The sequence below is a fragment of the Periplaneta americana genome, chromosome 15, assembly GCF_040183065.1.
Source record: "Periplaneta americana isolate PAMFEO1 chromosome 15, P.americana_PAMFEO1_priV1, whole genome shotgun sequence".
Taxonomy (NCBI): domain Eukaryota; kingdom Metazoa; phylum Arthropoda; class Insecta; order Blattodea; family Blattidae; genus Periplaneta; species Periplaneta americana.
The window spans coordinates 93,040,911-93,061,960 of NC_091131.1; the positions used below are offsets into that span (position 1 = coordinate 93,040,911).

The following is a 21,050-nucleotide window of genomic DNA, read 5'->3' on the forward strand; positions in this document are numbered from 1 at the left end:
ATTCTCTGTTGATTGTAATGTGCGGGACAATAAATATGATCTCCTTGATAGCTGAATGTGTGGAGCATTAGCCTGCCAAGAAAATGTCGCGTGTTCCATTTCCGGCCGCGACTGTTTTTTTTATCTCAACTCCTTATGTGGTAGCTTTTAGGTTTCCCCTTCAGAATTCTCTAAATTCCTTTTAGTGAAACAGCGAAACTCGGAATGGCCAACAGGCTTCTACTTCACATACCCAGTTTTTTTTCAGCTCCAAATTCCCTTGCTAGGACACGTTTTCGTGTACCTTTTTAAATTGGAACTTTTTTTCCTATAATCAATTATTAATTCAGATGAAATGTTTTTTTTATTCAAATGTCAAATTTTAGTTTCATTATTAAATGTTGTCACAATCTAGGATTGACATTTCTAAACTAGAACATTCACACATCTGGTAAATTGAAGACTGGACATAAAAAGTCTGTAAGTGCATATATAATTCAAAATTAGTTTTTCAAAAAGAAAAAAAAAGAGTTCATGTCTTGGGTTCAATTCTCTAACATAAATGATAAGTTCCATTGTAATTTTATTTAGGGCTTAGCTTCTCCCATAGATATGCAAAACATATGATACCGTTATTACATTATTAGTCGCACTATACAGCTCTGTTTTCTACGGTTTGTCACTAGCCTTTTTTATGTCCAGTCTTCGATTCTAATTTTAATTTCTGTAGTTGACAGATTCGTAACAAGACGTAATAATATTAAACTATGTGGTGGTGGTGGTGGTGGTGGTGGTGGTGGTATACATATCTTCCGCTTAATTCCAAGATCTGTTCCGTTTAATCTGAATACGTTCCTGATCTCTCCAATGATTTTTAGACGTCTTATTCTTTCTCTCCAGGACGATGATATTCGAAGTTCATCCTTTCAATTAGATAATATTTATATTTGTTCCGATATTATCTTATACATCTACTATATTACGTAGACTTTCTGTGGTATCCGAGACTACACCTTATAAATGAAAGGTTCAGAACCATAGTGGGCCAAGCGCCATTTACTAAAACCGTAGAAAACAAAGGTTAAAATGAAGTTATTACCATAATTCAATGGAAAAATATAGCAAGTAATATAAAGTATACACATTAAAACTAAATGATATGTCAATCTTCATTAAACTATGGTATTTACTTAACTTTAACCCTTGCTTTATCTGTTTTTAATTAATGGCGCTTGGCCCACTATGGCTCTGGACCCTTCTAATGTTAGTAATAATCTAAGAATCTCATGGGAGTAGCTTCACCGAGGCCTCCATTGGTTATTATCAAAATACTAATTTAAAATTTATTTCTGTAGTTTTAAAACGCGTTTCAATTTTAATCTATTACATTAAATTATTTCACACTTTTGATGTGGATGTCTTTAAATTGAATTTATTTGATATTCCGAACTTCACGATGTAGATATTCTAAAATTTAATCTAGACTCAATAAATAACTAAATCGTTTTAAGAATCTTTTCAAGTATTAGCATTCGTCTGGAAATTAGCATATGTACAGTACCCTACGTATGGGAATATTTCAGAACATGTCTTCCTGAAACAGTTCCTATTGAGGATGAGAATAATGCAATTTATATGACTAAACATGAATGAGAAAAAAGCAGGAAATCGCACAATTAGGGAAGGAAGAGACGATAAAAAGTGTCCTTGATGTAGTGGGAACCACAGATACTGATGCTGAATGTACCCTACGTCGTGGCAAACAATTGTTATGAAACAGATTTGTTTACTGCCTTCACATCACGACTTGCTGTGCACGTGGAATGAATTCCATTTCTTGTGAGAACACGTAAAAGAAGATTTTTGCAGATTTTCTTTCATGCGGGTTACGCTAAAAGGTATTAACAGTTACATTGGAATTAAATCACGTGGGGGAGAAAATACTGAAGTTCGGAAACAAAATTTTGAATTGCGTCATTATTCGTTATTTTAATCTTTGTACTGCATGTTCATTAAAGACACCTGATGATTGACTCAATCATTATTATTTTATTCTTTTATTCCTGAGACAGTCACTACGTAGTGATATTATGTTTTATTCTCTAGGTAATAAATAATAATAATAATAATAATAATAATAATAATAATAAGTAATAATAATAATAATAATAATAATAATAATAATAATAATAATAATAATAATAATAATGGGAAAGCTATAGTGATCCACTATAGTCCTATAAATCAGTGAATAAAAAAAAGACGAGTTTTCGTAAAATACAAGTATTTTCTCTGGATCAAAAACATTAAAACTGCAGTAAAAATTAGTATTTTATTGTGGAAGAAAATGTACAGTAAAAACTGCTTATTCATCTCAGCTTTTGTTTACTGATTTTAATGTTTTGAAAATTAAACAGATTTATTATATAGCCTTATTAATCTTCATACATAAAAACCGTAATAAATTCAAATTGTATCATCATAAATATGGAACTAAAAGATCCGATTTTATACGACTAGAGGAACCAAAGTGTTTCACAAGCACAGCTCTGAGCCATGGTACCTACTTTGGTCCAAGGTTATACAATAAAATAATTCATAAATATCCAGATTTGCAAAATTTTAGTATCAGGAATTTCAAAAGTAGCGTTAGGAATTTAATTTTTAAAGAATATATATATTGATTTAATATGTATATGTATTTGTATGACTTAAATTGTTAAAATTGAAATTGTATTTTTAAATTTAATTTAATCCTGTAATTTTTTTTTCTTGACCCAGTTTGTGTCAAAAAATTATCTTTGTGTTTATCTTTGTGTTTAGATATTTCCCTGAGCACGAGTTTTTTACTCCTTCAGGGAAGAACTAAGATTGTATTTCTGTCAATGTTATTTTATTAACAATAAACAACAACAACACATTACTGCAGATCACTATAGCTACTTCATAATAATAATAATAATAATAATAATAATAATAATAATAATAATAATAATAATAATAATAATAATTATTATTATTATTATTATTATTAATATTATTATTATTATAAGTAAAAATCTAGTCTGTTAATTCATATAATAGATAATGTAGCATATTAATGAAGAAGTACTACAATTTTCTCCCAAAACAGACGTACGCTAAATTAAAAAAAAAAAAATTAAAATTTAGTTACGTACTTATTTGCCTGCCTAATCAAAAGCGTACTTTAAATTCTATCCTCTTTACAAAGCACTTAACTGATATATTTTAAATGAAAGAATATTATTTCTAACGAAAACTGGAAGAGAATATAAACTGTAATTTGATAATAATAATAATAATAATAATAATAATAATAATAATAAAATATGATGTGCGCTACAGCCTATACAGATCCAAGGCCTACCAGCCGATTGTTAATAATAATAATAATAATAATAATAATAATAATAATAATAATGATAATAATAATAATAAGTAAAAATCTAGTTTATTATTTCATAGAATAGATAATGTAACATATTAATGAAGAGATACTACATTTTTTTCTGTAAACAAAAATACGCTAAATTACAAAAATTTTGGAATCTTGTTATGCACTTATTTGCCTGCCTAATCTAAAGCATACTTTAAATTCTATCCTCTTTTCAAAACTCTTAACTTATAGGATAAAGATTGGTAATATTGTGATACGAGTAATATTGTGATAGTCCTTTTTTGAGAATTTATTACAATTTTACTGAGCGAGAGAAGGGCCGGTTTTGTGCAGAAACTTGTCCACGAACATTTCCTTAATACATTGACGCAAAAAACTAATCTTCATCTCGCTCAGTAAAATTGTAATAAATTCTCAAAAAGAACTATCACAATATTACTCATATCACATTATTACCAACCTTTACCCTGTCGTAAATATGAGAATAGTATTTTTAACGAAATCTGCAACTGGAAGAGAATATGAACTGTAATTAATAATAATAATAATAATAGTAATAATAATAATAATAATAATAATAATAATAATAATATGGTTGCGCGACAGCCCATACAGATCCAAGGCCTACAGCCGACTGTTGGCCGCCTCACTTTCACATTCCTTAGCAAAGGCAATCGATCTCCAACCAGAACAGGGGTAACGTGTGGATGGCACATCGATCCCCGAGCCGTTATAGCTGGTTCACGGAACCGAGTTTCGCTGTCTTCTGTAGCTCCTCAATTTTTTAACGACACAGGGTGTGCAACAGTTCCATATTCTGGCCGAAATTTCATGAGAAAAATTTTTTTTTCCATGAATACTCGAACCAACGCTCATTCAGTATCAATAGTCGAAGGCATGACATAACACCTTTGATCGCGCAGGTATTGCAAGGGACAAAGAAGTGTAGAAGAAATTATTAGATATGATACTTATGAATATTTTTATAGTGTTGCAAAAATCTATTACTTTCCGTTTTGTAGATATCTACTACCCTATTTTTCTTGAGGAATGAAGCTATATGTTAAAACAGAAAAAGAAATAGAGGAAAATAATCTAGGACTTTTTAAACTTATTACGAGGCAAATCTTGCCTACCAAAGTTTGGTAATTAATAACAATTTAAACGTTTACGTAACAATAAAGACATTTAGGTTACGTAGTGTAACCTATTTTCGCACCGCTTGAGGAAAAAAGGATTAGGAGGAAGAAGACGAGGAGAAGAAGAAGAAGAAGAAGATGCAAAAGAAGGAGAAGAATAAGAATAGGTTCTTTCTGTTCTTGATCTTTTGAATAAGAACGATGACAAACGCGAGATTACCATAAATATCGCTGGATTTAATTTAAAATACTAATTTACTGCACCTTAATTTTGTAAAAACAGCTAAATTTGAGTTGGTAATGTAATCTTATCACATGACAGCTCCTCGGTAGACGATTGGAAGTGATAAATATTTTCGCTCTGGATGTGTCAACATGTTTAAAAATATTTGATAATTCTGATGTATAGCATTTGTCATCTATATCATTTCCTGAGAGTTAACTACTACAATAATTTTGTCGAGAAAACAATTAGCCTATGTACTCTTGTAGTGTAGTGATTTTGCATAGCAACACCAGTGTAAATTCTTACTTTGTGCTAAACTTGGCAAAGAACACTGTTTTGCACATTCTTTCCAAATCACCTGTGAAACATATTATGTACCATTCGCCATTCTAAACTACACATTAACTGCATTGCAGGGGATTTCTTGGTCAGTCGCTCGAATTCATATATGATATTTCAGACTTTCAAATGTTTTTAAAGGACTTTATTTAGTACTCTCTTAAGGTAATTTGTGTAAATGTCCGTAGCATAGTGAAATTAAACATATTCTGTCAAAGAAAATTTCTTTTTCTCAATAACTGCAGCCTTATTTTTGTCCGCATGTCCATATGTATTCGTCATTATTAAAATGGTCAATATAATTTTGTGATAGATAATTGTCATGCATTACAGAAAGTTTCCCCTTAAAGTCTGTAAGTATAATGGGAGTTTTTACTGTTACACGCAATACGTTACTTAACTTTGTATTTCTGGAATATTATAATTATGTTTTGAAACTTTCTTTTATTTTAACCATGCAAGTAGATGGACGATTAACCCCCATACTTACCCTTCTATCTGCATGCTATCTTACAAGGAAGTAGCATATATATTTTTAATACATTGTACAGTAATTCATTGAAACGACAAAACCTCATCAAGAAATATTTAGCGTTATGACTTGCTATTTCTATTGCGACTATCTAATATGATATGTATCTTGATTGTTCTAAGGAGAAATGAAAGTCTTGTATAAACGGAAGGAAGCATTTAATTGCATTATATTAACTAATGTGCATTATTAATATTTTCGAATGTAAATTGTTAGCTACTTTATTATGCCCAGTTGTTGTATTAATCCACATAGGGTCTACACAAGCAATTATTATAAATTAATAATGGTACGAAACAGTTAATAACAACAATAAGCTTATATATAACTTTTCAAACTAGTGACACATTCTTTCAATAAAAGTAAATAAATCACGACAGAGTACTCGATTTAATTATTCTCTTCAGATACCACATAAGTATTTTCAACGGAACATAAATAACACAAGAATTACAATACGAGTACAATTAGTTCTATTAGAACACTATTACTATCAATTAGTTTGAAGGTACTGGAAATGCTTACATTTCATCGTGACACCAAAATTTATTGATAATCGCTCTTTTTTAACACACGCACTACAAACTTATCTTACATTGATAATTTTTGTTATGTCGTGTGATAAATTTTGATATCTCGTGTGACACGTGGGCTTTATAACCATATATTTTTCCATTCTTTATTTAATGGTAATTAATTATTTTTATACTAACCGTTATAACTTAGTTCACGTAGATTGGTTTCGATTGTCATTATAATATGTTCTTTGTATACTGAAATTTTTGCGCAAAACGTGTGAAAACTATATTTTAATGTGTTAAAATCAGTTTTACACGGAGTGTGAAAACGTTCGGTATTCGATTTTGGGAATTAGGTGTTATTTATTTCGTGGCATCGCTTAGTTTATCCTTGTATGTTTAGATAGTATTTTAAAACGTAGGTAATCGCCAATTGTTCTATCCTTTTTTTTTTTTGCAAAATTTTCAATTATCTTATTTCACTGATGTGTTAATATTGAATTAATGTAAGCCTACTTGTTACCTACAACACTGAACAATAATAAAATGTAACATAATCTTACCTTAAATGTTCGTAGATATCTTCGAGGATTGAATCTGTTAATTTTTCTTTCTTCTTATCGTAATAATGAGGGGATGTTGGTTATGTTCTTTCTTCCTTTCGTCTTGCTTTTATTTTATTATAACGTATAAAAGTACAAAAATACAAAAAATTGTCTGTCAGCGTTCTCTCTCACTCGGTGAAAATAAAAGACTGCCGTCGTTTGTTGATCGGACACTCGTACACTTCTATTCTTTCTCACCCGTAACTATTCTATCTCCTGGCAGACAAACCTTCCGCCCCACGCGACCACAGCGACAGTAACGCAAAACGCTGCCCAGCCGTTGCCTATAATATCACTATCACTTGACGTCATCACTTGACGTCATGAACTTGCCGTTGCCATAGGCAACCGGTTGTTGCCGGTCACGCCTCAAGCGGACGAATGAGGTATCAAGAACACATAACCTATACCTATCCTGAATGGAATCGCCACACAATCAGGAACCCATTGTGTTGCGTCACTGGGATTAAGAATAGCATCCCCGACGTGTGGTTCGGGGGTGGATGTTTACAAGCCCACCAGGAAAAACTCCGATGAAAAAATTTGCTAAAATATTCCGCTAGCGAACGTTGGCGTTTCCAGAACCAAACGCAGTGAATAGAATTTTTTGTATACGGGTTACACACGCTTAGAATTATGATTACTGTGCGAGAGGGTTTTAAAACGAATGAATTTTCCTTTCCTTTAGCACTGGTTTCTATGATGTGTGCTTGCACGGTTGGCAGAATTAACTGACCATGTCCTGGAAGACATTAATTCCAGTTTAAAAGAGCCATACGATTTTAATTCCTTTTCTTGTTGAATTTTATTTTTTATTTTTTTATTTTCATTCCCGTCACGGATTGAAATTTACTCTGCCCCAGTTCCTCTGTAATGCCGTCTTTATCTTGGCTCCTCTCTATCTTTCTTTCCCTCTCTGTCGGATAAATTAGAATTATGGAATTTATTTTTGATGTAGGTAACGTCACGTTTTCTCTATATTCTGTTACATTATCATGTCGTATACCTGAGCTCGCATTTTACAGCCATTAAATTGCTCGAAGTAGTAACAGATCAGCTATTTCACATCTTTTTAAAATCCTTTGTACAATGATCCAGCATAAATTTCCATATAACAGTGTGTTCCCTTATTGACATATGCATCCTTCAGTATCTGTTGACCTGTAACTACCCACAAAGCGAGAAATATGTTCCGAAATATTATTGTAGACCGTTCACAGTGTATAAAATACCATTATGTAACTTATAAAGGAGTCTTTATAGCGGACGTCCTCCTTATTTTTAATGTAACTAAAATAAGTCATTTACGTATTTTGTAACGTATATAAAATAACAGAGGTTAATCTAAATACTCTAAGCATTGCTTCAAATATAAACGAGTGTATTGCTTATAAATACACGTATATTAGATTGTTGTATTCCCAATAACCGGATAAATGAAATATACTTACTTCTGTTAAATATATTATTTACGTTAGAAAAAACGAAACTAAATTATTTTAGTTATATTACAAAGAAGGGGGATGTCCGTTAAGAAGAGGCCTATGTACCCAATGGTATTTTCTTAACTCCGAACTCTTCACAATTTCAGTTTTATTTCTCATGAGAAACAATGTACAGTAGTGACAAAAAAAAACCGGACCGACGCTTGTAGCTGATTTCAGAGTCACAGATTAAAATTTTGTTAGTCACAAAACATATCCATCTTGTATAATTAATTGTAACAATGAAATTTATTGCATTTGTTCGATTCTTACCGTCTTTTGTTTCCTTCAGTTCCTCAAACTTACAGACGAAAAAACTTTGAGAGTTTTATTTTCATCTGACATCAATATTACATTTCTACCTCTATTCGGCAAAGATAACTGCGTATTTTTACATTAAATAGCAGTACATACCTCTGGCTTCACTATCGATATTGGAATTACCACAATTTGACATAATACACAGCACAGGATTCTTTTGTATCAGCTACAAGGTTCGGTCCGGTTTTTTTGCCACTACTGTACAGTGTCTTCACAAAGATTTTTTTTTTGTTACTTGATCCGCTTTTATACGTGCGCAATAAGACGATGAAATAGTTTCATACTACCATTTCCTTTACTTGTGGTCCCTTAGCAATCAATTAATCAATCAATCAATAATATAGGGGTGAAGTCAGAGTGAATTACAATGGCAAAGTAATTGTCTCATGCCTCCATGTTAATTATACTATCAGTGTACTTATTAGAACAATGTACTTAGCTGTGAAGTCGTTAGCCATGTGAACTAGCAGTTTATTTATTACCCCTTTTAAAAATTTACGTTTTACTGGAAGATAAATTTCGATATTCTAAGTTCAGATTATTTTAAGTTGAGCATTGGCAGAGCAGTCCGCATTCAAAACGTGAAATAATAGTGTTCACAATTATCAGTATTGTAATAGATAATATGAGCAACGCAAAAGTTCCGAGAGGCGAGACCACTCGGCAGACATCAATGTCGAGGGCGACTCAAATGAAGACATGGATGTCAATAATTTATATAAAAAAATAAATAAGCTAGAAAAAAAAAGGTGGAAAATTTGCAGGGAAGGGATAAGGTCCGTGGCTCATTTCATTTAGGTCTCATCCCGACATTTGTCTTGGCGTCCGAGGGGAAACCACGGAAAAACCATGGGCAGAATGAGTTGTCATCCTGACGACGAGTCAATTGTCTTGCTGTGTGACTAATGAATCGTATGGAAGATCCTTTATTGAAGCAATTGCCTACTTATATTTACCTAAATTGCCAGAATTCTGAAATGTTTGAACAATTTTATCTTACTTGAAAAGAATTTCTCCTAACTTAGGAATATTAAAACGAATTTAGCCACAATGCATCGTTCTTCAGAATAATATTAGTAATAATAATAAAGAAATTATAATAAAATAACAACGTAATAATTTGTTAATAATAATAATAATAATAATAATAATAATAATAATAATAATTATTATTATTATTATTATTATTATTATTATTATTATTATTATTATTATTATTGTAAATTACAAGAATTACATTGTTTCCTTTCATGTAAGCATAGTATACAATTATTCCTCAAAATGTATGCTCGTATGCCTACTGTCCTTTTAAAAGAACACCTGTTTCTAGCTGAACCAGTTACAACTAAAATGTTTCGACACCATAGAAATACTTCAGTTATATAGCTACTGCATTAAAAGAAATTTGAAAAATACACAAAAATTGCAAAAAAATTATTTCAGGCATAATCTGGGTTAAAAGGTGATTATTTTGTGTTGTCGTCACATACAATTTCATTCTAAATCTAATAATTATAATTGGTTCTACTTATATAATGATTTTTTTCGCAGGCTATTTTATATTCATGAATAAGGATATTAACATTTTAAACAGAAATACATCTGCTCTATGGCTACCATTTAGTTCGTTTCACTTTGGGCGTCTATTTGTAAATTCTAGAAAGGATTCTGTATGTGTACGCAGGTATTCCAATGTTAAAATATTTTATGTGGCTCACTGAGGATTCTCAATAGACGTCCGATTTCTTAATTTCTGTCATGATCTCTTCTGTTTCCTGCGATTGTTCTCAGGAATTTCACCACCTCTACTTCTCTTCGTCGTGCTAGTTATTCGGCTGAGGTCCAGCATTCTGCTTTATTTAGCAGTGTGGGAAATGTCAGTGTAGAATATCATAAATATTTAAGTACCGCTACGTGTTAGAATGGAAAACTATCTTCAGAGTTAATCTGATTAGAAGAAAGTTTCAAATATAAACGTGTGGACATCGGTGTACAAACAAATTTACCGTTTGATATTCTTAAACTAACAAGCAAACATTCTCATGGGGGCAGATAAAAAAAGTTAATTTTTTTTCTTCCACTATGTTAATAATGTCAAAACAAGTACTTTTACAAATTTTGGCCACTCCACTGCAATTACGAGGCTGTCCAGAAAGTGATTTTCCTTGGGGCCATTTACAAAAAAAAGCACAATTTCATGGAAAAATTTATTGAAACAGATAAAGCAATTGTTACGCTGTTTTTCAACATGTACCCCACTGAAACTGAGATATTTGTCATACCCTGGGATCACTTTTTGTATCCTTGCGTCGTAGAAGTCTGCCGCCTGAGATCCGAACAGGTATGGCAAATGTCTCATTTCTGGTGGGGAATATGTTTAAAAATAGCGCAAATATTGCTGTATCTGTTCCAATAAATCTTTCCATGAAATTGTGTTGTTTTTCTGTAAACGGCACCAGGAAAAATCACTTTCTGGACGGCCTCGTAATTGCGGTCGAGGGGCCAAAATTTGTGTAAGTACTTGTTTTGTAGTAATGAACATGGTGGAAGAAAAGAATTTTACTTTTTTATCTGCCCCCATGAGAATGTTTGCTTGTGAGAAATATACAAACTGAACTCCTAATGCCGTCACAGATATTTACACTAACACTCATATTAAAATACAATTCAGTTAAAAATTGTACGAACTTCCTAATATCAACAAATGAATGCATAAAGATTGAAATCTTATCAACACTTCAATATATAGGAATAATTGAGGAACGGAAACAAAAAGCTGCTGGAATTAGTATAAATCGAAATCATGACAAAAACAAATTTATTTGCAGATGATAAAGTATTTCCTTCAACAATTAATTTTCTTTTTTCTTTAATGTTTCAAGTATCACATTATATTGTCCATGTTTATTTATTCAGGACCTTTGTGGTCGCTCAAATTCTTTGAGCTGATGTCTTTAATGAATAAATAAAAATAAAATATTGAATAACGAGAACAATTTACAATTAACAATATAAACTAAATAAACTAACAGAAGAATATGGAATAACATTTTCAATGGATAAATACAAAACAATAGCTACAGGATCTAATAAGGAGTAAAATAATTATTATAATAATTTAAGGTTCGGATAAAATAGCTGTATCAGGATAGGTTGTATAGCTGTATAGGATAAGGCCTTGACTTGCTTCAGACTAAGTAAACACTACCCTCTTCCACTAGCTAAAGCTCTACCTGCTGGGAAGGGCACTCCCCACCCCCTAGCTAAAACATCAGTGAATGGACAGCCGATAGGAACTGAATATACGTCGTCACTACTGTCGGCTGGGGAACACGCGACAGCTAGTTAATGTTTGTAAACAAAACGCAAGGACCAAGGATCCCTATCCTGATATAGCTACTTTATCCGAACCTTACTGCTAACAAATAAAATTATAGAAGAAACAAGCCTATTTAATATGCAGGAAGCCTACTATCCTATGAAAATAAAAATTACACAAAACAGAATTAAAATATAAATAAATAACATGTATTATTAATAGCATATTTAAATCCACAAAATCTTAAAAAATACTCGTATAAAATTTATAACATTTTAGTTCTTCAAATTGTAATCCCAAGAAGTCTCAGACGGTTGTGCCAATATGAACTTGTCAATGTTGTCTGAAACTCTACTCCTACTGAATGCAGCGTCTTTTAGTGTTTGGATCTCCAGAAACAGATCACATTTCCTTTCCATACTATAGCTAAAAGAACATGGGCATAGTGTTCCTGCATTGGGCAAAAGAATTGAGTGATTTTCTTTTGGCCTATGCCTATAACATTTAACATCAACAGATGAGGTCGTGATAAGCTAATTACGTGGTCTGCAAATTCTTCATACCAGGCGCCATCCGATGTCTTCTTTTGGGATTTTTTGAAAAACGATGTCTACGCACAGTGACGTGTGGATATTGATGATCTAAAAATAAAGTTTGTCCCTCTGCTTTCGAAAAAAATTAGTTCCGAGATATTACTTCACACATGAGGGAATTATACAAGATATAAATTGTGTTGCGTATCAAACGATGAGCACGTTGAGGTCTAATATGGTCAAAACTTCCGTTCTTTTAGGATTACAGATTACTGAAAAATACATAGCAACATTCTTATGTTACAGCGTTTTAATTTTATGTCTTCCGAACGGATCAGTTTATCAGAATTTGAGTAACAAAATTTAACTCGTCGAATGATTTAAAAGCCATAGTCGATCTCCGATAAGCATAGACGGACCCTTATATTTTATTTATTAATCAATAAAATATGAGGGTCAGTCTATGCTTATCTAGATAGGAACAAAATAACTTTCCTATATAGATAAGCATAGACGGATCCTTATATTTTATTTATTATCGAATAAATAGTAGGAAAATAGTAAGCGATGTGTTGTAAAATAGAGAAATTAAATAATTTCGGAGAAAATAGCTGCAAAATAATGATTAAGAGTAGATAGATTTGAGAATAGAGAATAAAATAAATACATAATATAAAGTATTACGGAAGGTAATACGCAATATTTAATAGGAAAGCGAGAAATGGAAGGGAGGCAGTCTAGGTATGAGAGAGAGAGAAAGAGAGAGAGAGAGAATAGGATAGATAGGAAAGAATAGATGGCAATTCATTTATAACAGAAGAATAGGAAGTAATCAGGAAATACTTGGCAAATGAATATATTAATAGAAAAGAGTGGTATGTATTAAAGAGATGGTGGATAGAAAAGCAGAAATGTGATGGTCCACCGTAAATATGAATTCTAAAGTTGACTGACAAATAAATATATCATAGCACATTATATCATATATCATATCATATCATATCATATCATATCATATCATATCATATAGGCCCTATATCATATTGTATCATATATCATATCATATCATATCATATAGGCCCTATATCATATTGTATCATATATCATATCATATCATATCATATCATATCTATCATATATCGTATCGTATCATATATCATATCATATCATATATCATATCATATCATATCATATCATATCATATAGGCCCTATATCATATATCATATCATATCATATCATATCATATCATATAGGCCCTATATCATATTGTATCATATAAAATATATCATATCATATCATATCATATCGTATATCATATCATATCATATAGGCCCTATATCATATTGTATCATATAAAATATATCATATCATATCATATCATATCATATCATATCATATCATATCATATCATATCGTATCGTATCGTATCGTATCATATATCATATCGTATCATATCATATCATATATCGTATCGTATCATATATCATATATCGTATCGTACCATATATCATATATCATATCATATATCATATCATATCATATATCGTATCGTATCGTATCGTATCATATCATATATCATATCATATATATCATATATCATATCATATCATATTGCCGAATAATGAAAACAAAATAATTCTCAGTACTTTTATTTTCACATGCAGAACGGCACTTTGCACCCTCTTACCGACACCGATCTTGTTGCCAATTTGTGCAGTACAAATCTTATACTACGCTCCGAGAATCAAACACCAGTCCTTTTGATGGAAATCCGTTAATTAACTAAGCTACATTGCATTATAAAAACGCGAACCGTGAGCGAAACTTGGCAAGCAGACAATGACGTCCCTTAATCAAGAGAAGTTGTTACACGGATGCTTCTAACTTGCCTTGGAGTACATCGTCCAGAAGGACAGACGATATTCCCATCCTATAACCCACTTCCTGCTCTGAAGCACGAGCACCTAACCTCAATTTCAGTAATCCTATTTGTGTGAACAAAGATCCTCGCCAGTCCTCGTGTAACGATGATTCAGATAATAACATTCTCATATAACCATGTTTCTACACCATAACTTCCATCCTACATACCAAAATGCCTTGCAATACTGACGCGTCGCGACGCTTGGGGAATGAACTTGATCAGCGTCGAGTCTGTAGCTTTTAGTTCGACCATTGTGTTATTTACTACTTGCTCAGATAATGCATATTCTCTGCTATTCATGCAAATTCTAGTTAGAAGTAAAAAAAAAAAAAAAGAATTCAGTAGTTCAGAATTTTACTTACATAGACTACTACATAGATTCCATTCCCATTTTCAGCAGAGGACAGAACGAGTAGGCTACATGCAAGTCAGGAAACATACTGTTACAAATATTAATTTTTTCTCCATTATTATTATTATTATTATTATTATTATTATTATTATTATTATTATTATTATTATTATTATTATTATTTTCGAAGAGTAGCAAATAATTAGCAAGAAAACAACCAAACTACATACATTTCACGCTATTACAAATTCTTGAAAAATCGAAAATTACCAGAAAAATTTCGGTTGCAGATCCGTGGCCGGGAGGAAAAAGGTCTTCAATAAAAATTTTATACTTTTAAGGAGAGCAGTAGAAAGATTGAAATTGGTATCAATTTATAGAGTTTTTTTTAATTAAGAGGTTTTTCGTGGATATTATTTGTTTATATTTCTTCTAAAAGAGGTAATGTTGCTCCTTTAACAACACTCTTGATTATTTCCAAAAATTGCTGCAGTTAAGCCCTTTTAAGACTAGAACGCAAACTCAGTAGAAGGGACTATTTCAACATAAGACTTTTAATGTCAAAATAAATGAGAAATGTAAATTATTAGGAATGCAAAATGGATCTTAAACAATTATAGAACTGTTTACCCTGGTGCTTAAAGTTTTAAAAGGAAAGGGCATCAGTATGTGATAAAATGGCTAAAATAGTTGGACCTTTTTAATAGCGAAGCATGGAAAGTAAACATGTGATGGTCTGTAAGGAATAAAGTATTAAATATTCTTAAGTCCTTTATTCTGTGTGTGCTCGATTCAAAAAGTACTTAGGACATTTAGTAACGCTCTATAAATCCAGTCAGGAGTCTTATTTGCCTTTAGAGAATTGTTGAGAATTCTTTCCGCTTTCAGAATATATAAAAATCTCATTTCACAAAAAATTGGCTTAAGATCTTTTTCCTCCCGGCCACAGAGATTTATTAATAGTATAGATTAGGTCTTGTTTGATTAAACCCTTTGTTCTTCTAAAAAATTCAGCCAGACTTTTTTTTTGTTTGGACACCTAATTCTTACTACCACAGAGCAATGTGGACATGGGCATTACTTTGCAGAATTTTACTGTTGTTTATCTGGTTTCATTCTTTTTGAGTGGGGTATCATTATTTCAAATGTTATTTTTTGTATATATTCGTATCTTTATCCTTCATTATAATAATTTAATTTTCAAAATAGGCCTAGTTAAAGCATATAACTTTTTCTAAAAATTTGTTTTCAATTATAAATTTGAGTTGGCTTGCGGCAATAAAATCTTGCAACTTATACGTTACTTCTGAGATGTAATTTATTGGCTTCAAGTATTGGAACTATCCACTGCTGAAAATATAGCACGACACTTTTTATACGATTTCTTCGTGTATCATAAATTAAGAATAAGAAGATGAATAAGATGGCGGGGACCACTGGCTTCGTTCAGTCGACAGAGGCGGTTGTCTTCTGATCCGGAGCTACACTCAGATGTGGGTTAGATTTCCACCAAGTTGTTTTTTTTTCCGAGCTGTACCCAACCGTAAAGCGAAAGTCATGTAATCTATGGCGAATCCTCGGCTTTATCTCGCCATCTTGTTATCACCAACCCCATTTACTCTGTAGAACATAGTAGTTTATATACAATGTCTTTAAATAACCAGCTAAAAAAAATGGCGGGAATATGAGTTTCATTTTAATCGCTTTTACACGAATGAAGTCCAGTATTTTGTGTCTTTCAACATGGCGATTTTGTGAGAGCGGTTCTAAAGGTTAGGCCTAACTCATAGGATACTGATCTTGAAATGTACAGTGTAATTCAGCATCCTCTCCGAAGTCTCGTAAAGAACTCAGGTCAACAACAAAACAAACAACGCCTTGTACAAGGGTGTAGGAAATAACACCACTGTTTACTAGGAGTGAAGTGAGGAATAGGGAGAGAAGCGGTTCTACAGTTCTGACCTCCTCACCAGCTGCAAAATGATGCCGCAACACAAAATTTCTAGCACAGAGAGCACTAAAGAACAACACAATTGACTTTGTAAACTATGCAGTGCAGGATATGATAAAATGAATGAGTTGGTTTGAGTGAATCCATCAAACTGCGAGAGAATGGGACGGAGGAGGCAAAAATTACTGTTGGAAAGACTATTGTTGTTTAGTCAACTGTCCGAAGTCAGGTCTGAACCTCACAAGTGATACCAAGAAGGCACTACTTATGAGGCAACTAGACCAGGAGATAATGGGGTAGGCTGGTCAGTTCCTTTCCCCCTCCATTGCATACATCGCCCACTAGCTACTTATTACTAGACATCGGATTTTTAGGCACTAAAAATTGCAGTTTTAGGCGCCTAAAATAAGCTCAAAATTTGTAAAATTAGGCCCTATTTTAATGAAAATAGGCATTTTAGGCACATCAAGGTATCATACTTATTTCTTTCACTGAAATTTTTAGTTATACACTAAAATACGCACAAAAAAGTATGTTTAAACATTAAAAAAGAATACTATATTATATTTATAAACAGAGCTGCACAAATTTAATATATTGAAACTAATGAAATAATGATTATTGATATCAAGATTACTCATTTTAAGTTATTGAAATTCAGTTCCATGCTCAGACTTTATTATAATTATCTGCACAGTACACCACCAGAATTTTTTCTAAATTCTCCACAGTTAACCTTTGCCTTTTGTCACTGAGAATCATTTTGAAAGCAGAAAAACTTCTTTCAACCGAAACTGATGTGAGAGGCGCAAATTTTAAATTAGGTACAATAGAAACATCAATACTTACTGGAACATTTACACTTTCCCCCAATATCACTCTTGATACTTTTTCCAACAATGAAAATCCTACATTCTTATTTAATACGTTGTCCCACTTATTTTTAACTTTTTTCCCAGTTTCGCCCAAAGCAGAATGTATGTTCACTTGAGCTTCCTTTACTATTGCTATTTGGCTACAAAGAGATTGTTTTTCACGTTCTAATTGTTCAATGCTTGCAGGTATGAAAGAAAAGTTTGATGTTATGTAGGCAATATCGTTTTTCACTCGTGAGTCATTCAGACAATCTTTCACTGCTTTCACACACGTTGCACTATCAGTTTCAGGTAATTTATCAATAACTGTGACCACTTCTTTAAAATACTTAGAATAATACACCACTGACTGAATCCAGGTTCCCCATCGTGTAACAACCGGCTGAGGTGGGAGTGGGATATCTGGAAAGTTCTCTCTGAATATTGAAATCCTGGATGGGGCTTTACAAAAACATTTTTTTGTGTTACAAATAAACGAATTGACAAGAGGAAATTCATTCCGGATTGTTTCAGAAACCCTGTGAAGGCCATGTGCTAGACAGGTTACATGCGTGAGGTTAGGATAAAATGTTTTAAGAAGTGGAGCTGCAGCAACCATGTATGAGGCAGCATCAGTACAAAACAACAGAACTTTAGAATCGTCTATATTACCTGAGTATAAAGACTGTAGGCCTTTATTTACAAAATAAGCAATGGCTTGGCTATTCACTTTCGAAAGTTCCTTAACACATACGAGGTGTGGAATCGAAGGTCCATCAGGACTAAGTTTTCCTACTACCATATTTGCTATATACCTATTCATAGGATCTGAGGTTTCATCCACAGAGACCCATATGTAAGAATCACCTATATCCTCCCGAATGGAAGCTAAAGTTTCATTGTATATTCTGTCTAAGTAATTTTTTCTTAGGGTCGACTCAGATGGGATATTTTGTTTGCAGTATTTTTGTAAAAATTGTCTTAAAACCGGATTTTCAATTGCATTCCAGGGAATGTTAGCAGCAACAAACGCTCTGGTTAAATCAGCATAGAAATTGCTGCTGAGATTGGATGAAGTAGGCTGTGTTAGTAAAGTTTGTTGCAGTTGATTTTTCTGCTGAGCTTTAGCCTTATGAGCCGCTCCTTGCACATGCTGCTTTAGGTGGCACTTCTTTTCTTGCGAAATCTAAAAATGTAAAGTAAACTGAATTAAAATAAAATCCGAATTGTTGTATTGCCGTATTTCTATCACAAAGTTAGTGGGTTCGAACAATCAAAATTTTAATGACCTGCAAATACTTTAACTATCGGAATTTAAAAGGTTAAAGTGTAGTGGTCTTAAAAAGAATTATACCTCAGGATAGCTCAGTCAATGTATAAATATTATAGGCCTACTCATTAAAATTAATAGAATTTATATATTTCAACTATTGTTACATACCTCTTTGCTACAAATCTTGCAGAATATTATTTTTCCATCATAAGTGAATTCTGAATATTCTGTTAGCCATTGCCGGATCAATGTAGATTTTGCACTTATATTTTTCGGCATTATCGCGTTAAACTTCACAGGAAAACGTCCTACCGCTCAAAACTTCTCAACACAAATAAGGTGAGGGAAAGAGCAACTGTTAACGAGCATTCAAATGAACCGTTGTTATTGAGATTCAATTGGACAAAAATACAAAGTTCCACTTATTGTTGCATTTCCTGGTAGTGTTAACACTAGGAGGGCCATTCTTTTAAATATTTTGTAACGGTTTACCCTACTAATTCGCAGTTTTACGACTTTTCATAAATATTTCAAAAACACTCTTTCTCCAAAAATTGTGATTTTATGACACTCTGAAGGGCAGTACAGCTAATCGGTTTCAGACCGAAAACAGTCATTTTTATAGTATAGTATATCTCTGAATCGGTAGCAGCACATGTTGTGATTGTTGCCTGCTTCAAAACTAAGGTTGGTTCTTTGTCGGCATTTATGCCTCCAAACATGTTAAATTCGGTGAAATCTATTGCGAGTGTCGTGAGATTCAAAACATTTTGTTTCCTTTATCAATGGTTTCATGGCCGGTGTGAAGCAAACTTTCCACTTTTTAAATGCCTTAAATTTCGCAGTGAATGCATGTATAAATTATAAAAAGTAAGAGTAAAATGCGAAACTTTACAGTGAGTTAGGCATTTTTAGGCGAATATTAACAAATTAGGCTCTAATAACCGTTTTAGGGCATTTTAGGGCACTATAAAACTCTTTGAATACCTTTCAATTTCCATGAAACACAAATATTAATAATTATTTTTACTTTTCTCCTAAAGAAACAAAATAGGCATTTGCCCTAGAATCCGATGTCTGCTTATTACACTAGTCAGACTTCAGATGCATACAAACAATTGTTCTTTCTCTGACACATATCGTCAAGTGAGATGTACTGGCTGATAATAGATGTACATATCAACCAGAACCTCAGTCAAAGGCTTTTGGAAAGACTGTACTTAGATAATCTTATTTTTTTGCACAATATTGTAGCTACTTGTATTTCCCACTATGATCAAAATTAATAGACTATATTCCCAATTTGGATTTATACAGAATTTCATATTTCTATTTTGTGTTCTGTCTTGTACTTTTCATTACGTGGCGCTTTAGATAAAGCCTAATATGAAAAAAAAAAATTACTCTATCTAAAAACAAATATTTATACATCTTGATTACACAACTTTTAACACTATATCACTTCGGAAAGCGTATTATTTGTCTTTCTTGTGTTAAATTTTATATTACCTTGTTAACATGTTTCAGCCTGCTATTGGCAATCATCAGTACTGGTTGTTGCTGGACTTGGCGTCTTTTGTTTTGTTTCCTGTGGGAGTGTGTTTGTGTAGTGTAATGTGGAGTCAAACAATGTGTGTGTTCTGAAATAGAGTTGTGTGTTGAGAATTTCATTTGGATGTGTTTTTGTGTGTCTCTATATTTCGTATTGTTCTAGTGTGTTTAGTTTCTGGCTTTTTGTTGGATGTGTAGAATTTCCAAGTCTGTGTTGATGTCTCTGTAGGTGTGGTTAGCATTCCTAAAACCAGAAACTAAACATACTAGAACAATACGAAATATACAGACACACAAAACACATCCAAATGAAATTCTCAACACACAGCTCAGTTTCAGAACACACACACTCTTTGACTCCACATTACACTACACAAACACACCCTCACAGGAAACAAAACAAATGACGCCAAGACCGGCAACTACCAGTTCTGATGATGGCCAATAGCAGGCTGAAACATGTTAACAAGGTAATACAAAATTTAACACAAGAAAGACAAATAATACGTTTTCCGAAACAAATATTTATTCATTCAGCATAACCACCTGTTCACCCTGTATACTTATAATAACAATCATAAAGCAGTTCTTGCAATAAGTCTTAAAAAATTCTTGGTTTGCAAAGCAGTCTTTCACTAAACCTATTACTGCTTCCTCACATGAAAACTTCTTTCCTTTCGATGTTTAGTTTAGCTTCGAGAACAGATGATGGTCTGCGAAGGCTAAATCTG

The 21,050-nt window shown here is 32.4% G+C and overlaps 1 protein-coding gene across 1 annotated transcript in view; it reads right to left on the reverse strand.

The window, feature by feature from the left end:
- The window catches only part of LOC138715202 (protein Tob1-like), a 318,519-nt gene extending 311,495 nt beyond the window's left edge, over nucleotides 1-7,024 (reverse strand). Inside the window, exon 1 of the mRNA XM_069847841.1 lies at nucleotides 6,715-7,024. The gene's annotated coding sequence lies outside the window, so the exon portion shown is untranslated. The remainder of the gene's footprint in view (nucleotides 1-6,714) is intronic.
- Nucleotides 7,025-21,050: the final 14,026 nt, after the last annotated feature.